At 38.8% G+C, this 13,819-nt stretch overlaps 1 pseudogene; it reads right to left on the bottom strand.

The window, feature by feature from the left end:
* Positions 1-10,107, bottom strand: part of LOC140856180 (uncharacterized) — a 27,215-nt pseudogene extending 17,108 nt beyond the window's left edge.
* Between the last annotated feature and the right edge of the window lie 3,712 nt (positions 10,108-13,819).

Here is a 13,819-nt window from a genome sequence, read left to right as displayed (position 1 = left end):
TTCTATAATATATTTAAACTAAAACTAAAGTTGCCTTTTCTCACCCTCCTCCTAGCACACCGAGCCTTCCTCCGACGATCCCTTCCTCTCTCCCATGCTTCCGTTCTCCCTCTCTCTGCCCCCTTCCCTGCTCATCCCCCTTCCTCTGTTTCTTATCTTCTTCGGCTATTCTACGATTAGGAGTCGACGATTTTCGAGACCTCCACTGTGCCCCCCCCTCCTTGAGCCCTTGGCTATTCTCGAGACCTTCCACCCCCCCTCTGTTGAGCCCCTTGGCTGTTCTCAAGCCCTTTTTTTATATCTTCTTGTTTGTTCTTCGTTGCGAGACAGCAGTTTTCAAGACCTCCCCTCTAGTCTCCCATTGAGCCCCTTGGCAGTTCTCGTGGCCTCCCCCCCCGCACCCCGATGAGCCCATTTTCTCCCTCTCTCTCTTTTCTACCAGACGTGTCGTGGGGTGTTGCCAGCCTCTTAGCTGCTGATTTTCGTTAGTCTATTTTTTTTCTCCTCCGGTAAGGTCCCCCTCTCCTCCCCTTTTCTTCCTTCTCCCTTCATCCATGAACCTCTTTTTTTCAGCTAAGATCTCTTCTCCCTTCCCCTTTTCTTCGATTGGTCCCCTATTCCCCCTTGGTTGTGATCTGCTTCCTCCCTCTCTCTCTCCTTCCTCTTTTTTTCTATTCCCGTGTCTGAATCATGGTGTTTAGAGTGGCCACCTTCTCTCCTTCCCTAGCTGGCATTTTTTGGTGCCCCCTTCCCCCTCTGTTCTGTGGCCTTCTACTCTATGGCCTTCTGTTCCTAACACCGATCTCTTCTCGCTCTTCCACTGGATTTTTCTCTTTTGGTCTGGCCCTCCTTTGACTTCATTCATTTGGCCAGCCTTCTCACCGATCTTCTGATGATCGGCCTCCCTTCTGCCCTCCTTGCCAGCCTTCTAGGCTTGTGGCCTACCGCTGGCCTTTTTTGGTTCTCCCCTTCCCCCTCGTTGAGCCCCAACATTCTCCTCCTCTAGCTGTCTCTCTCCAGCTGGTTTCTTCCCCTGATGTGACTTCTCTGGCTATTATCCCCCTCTTTTTGCCTTCTTTGAACCTGGAGGTTGCAGAGCATCATCGATCTTCTTCCTTTTGTCGCCGATCCTTGTCCCGACTTTCCTGATCTCCTTCTCACCTCTGATGTCGGAGGTTCACAAGGCATCATTGTTCCTCCTCTGGGTTGGGCCCCCTCTCCTTCCCCCTCCTCCCTCCTCTCTCGATTGGAATCTTTCCTCTCTCTCTCCTCTCTCTTCTTTTTCTCCTTTGATGTAGCACAGAGTCCCTCTTTAATCTCTCTCTTCCTGTGCCAGGATCGAGTATGGCTTCTCTTTCTTCCCCTCTGACATGCGCATTTGGCCAACCCTTTCCTTTCTTCCCCTCTAGTAGATAGCCAGAGCCTGGGAGACCATGGCTCTTTTGAATGCTCCCTCTTCCCTTTAGATCTGAAGCATCGTCGAGGTGTGATGACGAAACGCTGCCTTAGCTACGACTGTTGGAGGCATCGTTGATTAGATCTTCAGTTGAGCAGCCATCAGTCCCTCTTCTTTTACATAGACATATTGATTTGTTGATCTTCTCCGACGGTCATTAGTGTTACTCCATCCCGACGATGACTTGATGATGTTTCTCTTTTCAAAATTCAAGTTTAAATTTTTTTATATTTTGGTGGGATGTTTAGGGTATCTAAAATTTGAAATTTGGTATATTTGGTTTGATGGGAGCTCCTCTTTTTTATTTCTTTTATAATCTCTCCTCTTTTAATAAATTTGGGGTGACTATTGTGCTAATGCACATTAGTCTTTTTTACAAAAAAAATAAATAAATAAATAAAATAAAAATAAAAATAAAAAGAGAGAATCGTGTAGCTACATCTTCTCTCTCCTTATAGTGGACACATGTTTCTATATATAGATCATTTCTGAAGGGATACTGCTACTTGATTTATGATTTATGAAGATTCTGTAATCATGATATAGCCTCTCCACTTATGCCTCGGTATGAAGCATTTATCTTCCATATGCCGGATGCCTACATCATTTACATCCTTTTCACAGCAATCCTACTTTAGCTCTTATTTTTTCTTCAATAACTTATCTTTTTCATCCATTTGTTAGCTGTGGATCAAGATGCTAGGTTCCACGCTAGTGCTAAACAATGTAGAAAAAACCTTGAACACACCAATGTCATTAAGAGGGTCAATATTAGGTACTCAGTAGACTCCGATCATCTTATTCTTAGGCCTATGTTTCATTACAGTATCTCTCGATACTTGCTCTTCCTTGCCGTTCCTTGAAGGAAGCCTTTTTCTATGAAAAGCCAAATTTCAAGAGCTCAATCAAGAATAGTTTGAACCACCACCTAGGGCTCACAAAATATGATCGGACCCGTCAATCCGATCTGTGTTCGATCACATAAATAGGTTTGGTTTAGGCTAAACAATTTATATTTAAACGGATTTGGGTCATAAACGGATCAACCCATTTAATCCGTTTAATAAGTGGATCGGATTGAGTTTTAGATATCTGACCCGTTTAACTCATTAACCCGTTTAATATTCAGTCGGGTTGAGTCAGATAACCCATTTAATCTATTTAACCTGTTTAACTTATTTTTGATCCATTTAATCTGACCTGTTTAACCTTTAATCTATTTAAGACTCATTTAACATATTTAAAATCTATTTAATCTGTTTCTGACTCATTTAACTCGATCTGTTTAACTGTTTAACCATTTAACTTAATTTGACCTATTTAATAAACGGATTAAACGGATCGGATTGGATTATCTGTTTAATAAATAGGTTGGGTTAAATTTAAATTTTTGATCCGTTTAATAAACAGATCGAATTTGATTGACGATTTTTTGATCCGACCCATTTATGACCCGATCCGATCCGATTGCCACCCCTATCACCATCACTTGTGACCCACTAAAAGTCTTGTCTGGAGTAAAATTGGGTTGAACAGAAAAGGGCTATTTGGGAAACCAATGGATTTTTTTTTTTTTTTTTTTTTTTTTATCATTTTCAACGTCTCCTCCCATAGCCAATCGTCCTTTAGTCCTAGTGGTTGTAAACTTCCGCGGGTCACCTACTTCTTGCACTTAGTTTTTTAAATTTGGTATATCCAGTCATAGTCTTTTAGACTTAGGATTTTTTTTAACATCTGCCCTACCGAAGAGAAATTCAATGCAAATATGCTAATCGATATCTCTCCAAATAATTTCGGCCTTGACTTCGATATGAGTGCGAAATATACATTCTTCATTTCACAATTTTGTTATCATACTAGACCTATCATCATGATTGAGTATACTACCTTCTTCCTATTTTGGATCTATAAGTTTTTTTTCTGTTGTGTCATTCAGTGAAAGTAATAAAGGCTCACCTTCAACTGGCAGTTGCGATCGAGAATTGGCCTATATCCTTTAGGTCTTTCATTTTGGGCTACTTATATTAATGCCTAAAAGACCTTAACTTAAGAATTTGGTGCCGTAGGAGTCCTCTCTGTATCCTTCAAATTGGGCTCCATACTTATTTTCTAGATGTTCATCCTTCGGCAGATATTCTGGAACTACTCTTCTTGGTGTTCGCTTTGCCCAACTGGTGAGACTGACTCTTTCTTTTGCTAAATATTTAATAAGTTCTTTTACTCATCAAAATACTATCTTTCTTTATATATTCCTTCAAGCTCCGAAGCTCTCTTGGCTCCTTCCTCGATTTGACATGATCCTAGAAGAGATTGAAGCTATCAGCGCCCATTGGAGGTATACTTTCTGGTGTCTTGTGACCTCCATGTCAGCTCAACCATTAAGCACTACGGCAACAATATGTGACAGTGAACAATATTATCCGAACTACTTTGCCAGTCAATTCAGTCTTGCTCGAGCAACCTTTTGTTTGTCTTTCTTATGTTTGAACAAATTCTATTATGATTGGCTTTAAGATCTTGTAGAAGAGATCAAAAGGTATAAATAATTTTATAAGATAAGTTCGCCGGGCCTTTGAAACCTACCAATGACGAACGAATGAGAAAAGTCAAGCATCAGAGTTGTGAGCTGAATTTGAGGCAAAATATGTGGCCAAGAGACGGTGGTCAGGTCGGCATGCTACTGATCAGCTTCAGCCATAAAATTCTATGCTTGGTTGGGCAAATGTTGACCTAATTATTCCTTGACTAAATTTAGATTGCTGACTTGATAGCTTCCAATACCTTCATTATGAATAGCTCGATCACTCTGACCAAATTATGTTGCTCCAATTGTGAGCGGCCAGTCTTTCAAAAAGTGGTATCTATAGCACGCATCCACAAGGGTGAAGGGTGTGTCTTACATGATTTTCTTTATTTATTTCTTCACTAGATTGATCCTTTTGTTATACCCTACAGCTCCTCTCTTAGCACTACCCATTCGACTTGCCCAACCCAGGCCGAACCTTCATCGGCTCAGCCTAAGCCTTTAAAGTGGAAAAAGATGGTGGCCTCCAAGCCTAAGTCGTAAATGCCAGTCATTTGCTTGATTTGTTCCAAGTGGAGGCATATAGATAGCTAGAATGGCAAGACGCCTTCTATCCTTTGGTGATCTAGGAGGACGAACGATCGGAAACGGTACCTACCGATGATGTCCCTATCTCCACTGACTCTACTAGCATCATTGTCGCCTCCATTTGATCCTATTCCTCTTTCCAGGATAAATGGGCAAAGCTTCATAAAGTACTATCCCAATTTTTGGAAGAACCATCATGAGCTCCTGAAGACTTCCTTAGTCAACCTCCTCATAACTCTGCCACTCCACTGGATCAACATGAGCTCGTTGTCCCTCCTGCTCAATTGGCACCAACCGAGCTTCTATATGACACTCTGCCAGACCTAGAACCAACTCCTGGTTTGAATGTGATGGCTCCAAGTCACGATGTTAGCCCAGCAGAAACTTCTCACCTAGTCTCTTCCACCACTACCTAAGAGATAAAGGTATATAACATCTTTTATCTTCCTGTTGCTCAGTCTTAATTTGATGAGAGACTTTCTTTTTTGCAGGTTGGTGGAGATAATAGTTGTTCAATTCTCAATTTGCTACCTAGGTGAAGTTAGTTGTACATATCATGATTTTTTTCAACAGCCCGGCCCTCATCGAGTCCTTTAGTCGATATATATCGCACAAGCAAAGAGGATCATTTGAGGTGTCATTGAATTGAACCATGATGACTTAGGTTGTTGTAGGAAGATAGTGGAGCTCCGAGGTGTGATCAAGTCCTTGCTGCAGACTACTTATCAGTCAAGTAGCAAATATGACCGATTTGAGAAGCTGGCTTTCAAGCTTTTCCTAGATGTGCCACACTATAGTTACGGCAACTAAAGAAGTTGTTAAGCTGCATCCCAAAGTGAAGAGTTCGAAGTCGACATAGCTATGCTGAAAGACCAAGATATCCTATGGAAAAGTTCTTGTGATCGTCTAGAATCTGAAGTTACTTTAACCAAATAGCTAATCACTTCCATGGACGTTCCATTGATAGATGCTCATATGAGGCTAACGAGATTGAAGGTGAACCTTGCTAAGGAGACAAGGGCCCACAAAGTAAATCAGCTTTGGCTAAAGCACATGCCAAACTTCAAGACTATGTGTCATGATGGCCAAAGCAATTGGCCATGCTTTGGTGAAGATGGCCAAAGCAGACGAGTTAGCCAAGCAATTGCAACACAAATGGGAGCATATTAAGGATATTGCTAAAATCTTTAGATCCTTTTCACATTGCAAATTTCACATAATGATGTACCCAGCCTTCAGATGAGAGCAGGGTATTACTTTTTTATATTGACTCTTGGCCAAGATTCTGTAGAACATACTATTGGTAATAATATATACATTCCTATATTACTTCTCCTTTCAGATCAAATTCATCACTTTTTTGATCTTTTGGCAGATCTTTGTTCACTATCAAGATCCACACCACCCATAATCCACATCAAGATCCTTGATTAATCATAAAGTTTAGTACCAGGCTGAATCAGCCCTTACATTGTCATGTTGCCCGTAGGATATGTGATATACATCACATAGAGAAGCTCCTTGGATAAGGTTGTCCTGTAATCCTTGTGATGCTCACAGTTCATATTATGAGATCGCTATATTCTTGCTCTTCGCTCCTAGGATAATGATCAAGAACTAATATTGACAAGAATTTGCTAACTTCATACCGGCAAGTCTTTGTACATCACTATGACCGACAATCTCAAAGTTTTATCCAGGTATTGAGGAAAGCATCTCTTGATGGTTCAAGCTACTATAACTTTGTTGGCATGACTTCCGCGATATCTTGATCACTAGATTTCGAGGCCTCCATGGTATTGTCTTCAGTTGTTATCTCTTGACGAGCCAAAGTCTCCAACTCTTGCTTTTCATATACTATAGTCCATCCACATGTTGGCTGATAAACTCATTCGTCCATTACAAGCATGGGCTCCATGTCTTCACCATAGGATTCGCTAAAATACACTATGGCTTTGCATAATAGCTTTTAACTATGTAACAAATATTTCAAACCACCCGCTGCCAGAGTCGAAGATGGTTCTTACCACTCTACAAAGTGGCCTTAGGATAGTAAATGCTTTTTCTGCAGCTATTTTCTTAGCTTCATTTGATAGGGGCATGACGACAAACTATACAATTGTCCCATTGGAAACAGCATGATACTGACTCCATAAGGTCCTATCGGGCATGCTAGCAAACTCTTTACTGCCCTTTCTGTCCCATCTGAGTAAGCCATGGAACTTGGAATCCCTAGAAAACCCAGTTGGTTGGAGCAAAGGGCACACTGCCAAGCTTATTTGAGCAAGGATACATAGGCATGTCATTGACATTGGACTAGCCAAAAGATGTAGGTCTAAGAAGGATAAAGAGTTGCATGGATCCACCTACTTTGACGTTCAAGGATTTTGCCACTATGACATCATCATTCAAAGGAAACAGAATTAGATATAGGTGTATAGCTCTACGTTATGGTAGGAAGGTTTAGTGTAAGATTACAATAAGCATGTAGTGTTGGGCCACGGTAGCAATTCTAAGTAATGCTTCCTTCTAGGGTAAAAAACTAAGATAAAGATAAGGATATTTTGATTGGATTGATTATTGAAGGATTTTTAATCTAGTGTACCACTGTAATTTTTATATTAGTACATAATGACTGCCTACTTTTGACGACTGTAATGATGTTCGCATCATAATTATGATAACTATTCCCAATTATCTTCCACTAAATATATTCTTTGATATGAGCAGTCTGCACCAACCATCAAATCAATAACATTTTATCAATCAAATTTCTTGCCATATCTCCAATCAATCTACTCTAAACCAACCTTTTGTAGTCGTTCTACATATTCGGCCTCCAGTGAGATGCTTTAGTTAGCTCCAATCTGGTGGTGCATTTGGTTTTGGCCCTTAGGATATTTATTGGAGGTGTGTTGTGTCTGTGCTCTTCTCACAACATAGCCACTTTGGCGCATCTCCCATGTGTCCATCGAGCAAGGATTTGGTGTAAACACTTAGTATAGAACATTGAATATACAATAAAGTGGAGATTGAACCATTTTGCTATGAGTTTCAATGTTAGTAAATATGGGTAATACATTAACTATTAAGGTATACAAGTATAATATTATTAAATTTATGATAATCCAATACAATCTTTTCAAAAATAATTTTAAATTAATACTCCACATAGATATCATTTGATAATATTATTTTTTTAGGTTACTAATAAAATATTAAGCATGCATGAAATAATAACTTATATACAGCTCAAATTTCTCATATCAATGGTATATTTTCCTCTTTTCCTATCATTTAAATTTTTACCTTGATAAGAGGGACCAAAGGCTCGAGTCATCATGGCTACAAAATTTTTAAAATAATTTATTTTTCTATACCCATATCAATTTTTTTACTTATTATATGTATTAAAAAAATGTCATAGTATTCCTTGTTTTATGATGTAATGCAACGAGTACTTGCTATGTGATTGGTATTTACAAGATTGTCAATGTAGTTATTGTTCATGTGAGCTAGTATTTTCATACCATGCTAAGAATCTCTCTTTCAGAAATTTTGTCTCATATGTTTGTCTTGCCATGTGAAAAGAATTGTAAACTTGCAATCAAGAAATATTAGTTATTCAGCCACATTGAGGCCCAAAAAATGTAGATATCTACAATATAAGTTAGCCATATCAATAAAGATATTAATAAAAGAAATATATAGTATTTTATAAGACTAAGAATCTATTTGGAAACATTCCGCAGGATCCTGCAAAACTGACCAAAAGAGATAAAACAGTAGGAATGGAGGGAAGGGGGAAGGGGATCACTAGATCGCCCACACACATACTCTCTCTCTCTCTACTCTCACTCTCACATGCACTCTGAATTATATTCTACATCAGAAAAAAACTAAGAGCTTATTTGAAAAATCGAACCAAAATAGACTAGATCTCCTCCTGCATTCTTATATTGGGCAATCTATTTGGATATTATCCATAAGAACTCAACATATATACTGCTAGTTCAATTTTTATGGGAGGGAAAAAAAGAACAAAAAACTTCATGAATCTTTGCTTTCTGCTTGCAAATCAAGAGATCTACAAGCAAAGATTTAGCTTAAAAAAAGGAGTATAGATGAGATAAATTAACGGATCCGATTTCCGAAGGATATTATTCAGACCTAAATTGGTTTTTCATCTGAGCCATAAATCCCGGTGTCATATCGGATAATATATCATAATTATTGCTTTATACCAGCAGATAGGGCCACTTGTTTGCCACCTTTCCCTAGGACGCGCCTTTTGGGCCCGACTACCGTCATGCATGCGCGTATTTGGTACCGCGTTCTGGCACAAGCACAAGATATCGGTTGAGATGGTACCATTGGGAGCCTGAAACTCGTACAAAGAGTACCAGGCTCTTGGGATCTCTGCACGAGACCGTCACAGAAGCTCTTCTGTTTCCTAAGCAAGTTGGATTCCATTTGGTTTAAAAATATATAATAATTAATGAAGCAAGAGTTGTTGAAGATGCATATATTATCCAGAGCCGTTATGGTTTGTAAATCCATCGTCCACTGTGGAAGTTTAAATCTCACGTATCCCGTGGTTTTGGAGTTGCTTTCAAGTTAGCGACAAGATGTAAGCGCCTAAAAGTAATACTACAAACTGGTCCCCCACCCCCAAAGCTGAAACGATTGCATATTATTGTTTAATACTTATTGGTCAGTCCCTCAAGCCCAAACTATTGCCTGACATTGTGAAACTTGTGCTATAGGCTTCACACCTACTTTGCTAAGTATCCTAAAATGGAGTCCTTTTCCCTCACCCCCTATTGACGCAAAACCAATTGCAGAACCTGCTAGAGAGCATGATGCAATTGTAACACCACCTTTGATCATCAATAGCTCCAAATGTGAAACAAATTAATCAACTTCACTGCCACTGACCAATGACTGATGAGGAGCGAAGCAGTTCCATAACATCAAAGAATCCATTCTCTTCAAACCAGATTAATTGTATGATTGATCGAGTCAAAATAAATTACCTGAGTTAGAACAGTATGACTATGCAAGCCTAGTAGGTTTTTTTATACTTTGGATCATATTGAATGTAGAATGGACATTTCATTGGCAGGACTTGGGCTCCCCAGCCAGAAGGACAGTTGAGAGTCCCCATTTGAGAGGGAGGTCCCAAAAATAATTGATCATGGAAAAATAATGCATTGAAAGGTGAACTGAATGCCCACCTAACATGCTACACCTCAGGAATGGAGTTGAGGATTACCTGCCCATATCCTCCTCCATGGATAGGGTTTGTCCCCCTAGAGTGGTCCAACCCATTTTTTCCCCTTAACCCTTTGATCTCTGATGCCAGTAGTTGGTCTAACCCACCTAAAGGTTGTGGTCCTCCCACTGGGCAACATATATAGCGTGACGCTGCCTCAGAGGAAAATATATATAGCGTGACGGGGTCAAGATTCCTAGCCCATACGGTGAGCCTGTCTTGAAGTAAAACTAAAACGAAATTTGGTGACAGAGATGACGACATAGCTGCCAAAATGGGCTCGAGTGCGGTCGTTTTCATCCTTCCTTCCGAGGGATTATTTCCGGAGGCCAATCAGCCAGGCCTCAGCATTAGCATCAGAAGATGGCTTGGTTAAAGGAATACAGAGGGCTCAGCCCCTTGTTTTCATAGAATACAATGCAAGGACAAGAGGACAGCAGACTGAATTGAGTAAGTTTTGTGAGTGAGCCAAGCTTTGGATTCTCTCAACTTATAAACTAAAGGCCAAACCAGCCTGAGCTCAGCTGATTGATATTCTTCTCTCCTCGGAATGGTCAAAACCAACTACACTTCTCCATAAATATATAAAAATCACATCAAGACTTTATACGTCTAAATCAGTTAAATGAAATGACTTCTGGGTCAAGTGTTAGTTTACATTTAGAGGGCACTTGGTTTCCGATCAAAATCAAAATTGAGATAAAAATCAGGATGACCGTATCTTCCTTACGATCGAAATTAGAATAGAGTTTAAATACTAAATGCGAGTAGGAATTGGCTTTCAAAGGATTGGGTGTTTTTATAGTTCTAAATTAAAATAAAAATAATTTTTTTTTCGTTGAAATTAAAGTTATTCATTTTCATTCTCGTTTCTGAGTTTACTTTTTTCCAACTGGACATGTTCTTATCTTCTGCGAACCAACAATTATTTGAGATCATCAACTGAGAATGGAGCTGATCTTCGTGTCTAGCTTGGCCCGTGATTAGATGGGCTTCAAACTGTGCTGCACATTCGAGTGGTGGTGTACAAACATCACCCACACACATCATTTGATACAGACGTTTCTAAAATATGGCCTGGCCCGTCCGTGTACTCAACTAACCCCATTAATTATAGTAAGATTTGGCGACTGAACGTGTACATATATATATATATATATATATATATATATATATATATATAGGATTTGATAAAATCCGGATGGACCATCTATATCAGGTTAAAACCTTTATCTTGATCGAGTAAATATAGAAATTGTATCGGATTGAAATCCTTATCTTAATCGAATGATGCATCAAGATTACTGTAAGGCAAGATCAGTTGTCGTTTATAGACTGTGTGTGAAGGCCGCTCCTGAGACACAGATGCTTAAAATTTTAAAAGCAACTAACACAAATCTCTCGAGATAAACTTCAAAAAAATAGTTGAAGAGATTTTTCAAAATATTTTTAATAAATAAATTTAAAATAAAAATTAGTTATAAAAATTTTTAATTTCACATCAATTTAAAATTTTTTTAAATTTTTTTTTAAAAAAATATATTGACAAAAATCAGTAACAATTAATCCTCGTTAAAGGAGATGAATATTTTGAAAAAACTCCTAAAAAGATATCGTGAAATGTTCTATTAGTAGAATAAATTTTATTTCTTTAGTAAAATTTAAAGTTTTAATTTTTTGAAGAATTTTTTTCTTTGTATATATTTTGAGATTTTGTTTGAGTTATTTCTTCTTTCAGAATTATTGGCTTCTTTTAAAAATTTTAAATATATTATAAATTTAAATTTATTATTTTTTTATTAAAATAATAATATATTATACATATATATTGCTGTGTTTCACCTACGCACTCACGTGCATCCACACGACTTAACAAGCTCTGTTTACCGACTGCTGGCTCCTGAACTCTGATGGGGATGTAAAGAAGCCGGGGCGGCTGCGATTCGCCGGCATGCTTTCAATACCCAACAGACCGGGCACCGTAACGTCGCTGTGTCCATCATTTTCAGGCTAATGGTTAAAGGCTTTAGGGCATGGAAGGTGGGCCTGGTGGGGCCATCGTTGCTCACCGTACAAAAGGATCCAGAAAAAAGCATGATGAGTTTGGTTCAAGGGGTTAGATAAACGAGAGCAAAAGAAATAGATTGGATGGGTCATGGATAGAGGGGGTTCGGATTGTATCTTTTGCACGAGGAAATTATCGGTCCTTTTTTCGAGATGTCACTGTTAAATCACGAACATGGATAGCAATTCGATTGTTTTTCCCTTCCGCTCTGTTTATCTAGATCTCAAAGTAGATATTATGCGAAATTCGTTGACGAAATCACTCTCACGTAAAAAAAATACAATCCAAAAAAATGTGAATGATATTCAAAAACTCAATAATTTCATCTGAATATTTTATAATAATTAAAAATTTCAAATAAAATTTTTGATAATTTTATAATATTTAATTGGATTTTAGCATCTGATTTCTTCTCTACTAGACTCAAATTTAGCTATATTGGAACCTCTGATGACCCAAATATTGAAAAGACAAACTACATATATCTAGAAATATAAAGAAAATTGACAGCATGATTTGTGTGAGTTCTTTCTAATGCATTTCTTAACTCTCAAATATTATTATTTTAGTTCCCAAAACCAACTAATATTTAAATTTTGATTATATTTCAACCAAAACATAAATAGAGACTCTCATCTATTTGGAAAGTGATTAATTTTTTTTCAAAATCAACCATTCTTTTTATACTGCCCGATGTAAAATAGATTATTGTGACAATGATATTTTTAATTTTATAAATTATTAACTTTTGATCAGTTCGCTAACTAAAATTACGTATTAAATTTAATCTCCAATAAACTTGAATCCAAATTAAAATCCAATAATTAATGAGTTGGGGTATGAATTCACATCTTATCTATTGGATGGAGATCTGAATTCAAATTCAAACTCCACTTTTTTTCCTCATTTTTAACAAGTTCGAGTGTTGGATATATACTTTACCTAATTGGAATCCGACCGTTACTTTCCCAAAAGTAAATATTGTAATTACAATAATTACTATTTTGTTATCAGTAGTATTAATATAAGATAGTAGTCACTACTGTTTGCCATCATTAGAAGGCCCTGGATTTGCTCTGCCGATGGTATTTAATTCACGCCTTCTCCCTCTCTACCGTCCCAACCCCTCCGCTGGCAGAAAGTGGAAGGGGGCCCCACGCCAAACGGCGTAGCACGGTCTTTCGAAAATTTTACAGTTTCTTCTCGGCAACATTTGTGTGTACAAATAGGAAAAGGTCGTGCAATGATTGTAGTGGGGAGGGAGGGGATGTCACCATCGTGGAGACAAGACGGGGAAGGGGGAGCGTCCTGGAGCAGCTTTACTAATGGCACCACTGGCCCGTGGGAGCGGTACCGGTACGATGGGATGGGACGGGACGTTAACATGGGCCGTTAGGGTCCCCAGTATTGTTTATTTTTTTCTGCGCATATTAGCTCCTAGCATAGGCAGAGGTTAACGTGCGCAAGGAAACTAGGTAGGTAAAGGGAAAAGGACAGCACGTAATTTTCAATGCTTTCCCGCCCCTGCCCTTGGCTTCCAAGGCCTGGGAAGTTTCCAGATAGGGGTGGTTTCGTCAATTCGTCAATCCGGTTCGAACCGGGAACGAGCGCTTCTCCTCTGGCATGTCCGATATGTGATCCGGGAGAATCACGCAATTCCCATGGACTAGTTTTATGCGTTCACACTCACGGTCACGGCGTCGAAGACGCACGAGCCTGCGTCCTCCGTTCCACTCCGTTGTCGTTTTTATTTTTAATACTAATAAAAGAATAAACATATATGGGACAGAAAGATATAAAGTAAAAAGGGAGGAGAGAGAAACCTTTATTCTACCCCTGGTCTCTCGCCGTCTCCCTTCAAGAAACCGCCATCGCCGAGGCTTGGCCGGTGCGACATAAAGAGCAACAACA

This window comes from Elaeis guineensis, chromosome 3 (assembly GCF_000442705.2).
Source record: "Elaeis guineensis isolate ETL-2024a chromosome 3, EG11, whole genome shotgun sequence".
Taxonomy (NCBI): Eukaryota; Viridiplantae; Streptophyta; class Magnoliopsida; order Arecales; family Arecaceae; genus Elaeis; species Elaeis guineensis.
Note: the sequence above shows the minus strand (reverse complement) of the source record. Positions and strands in the feature narration are given on the sequence as shown.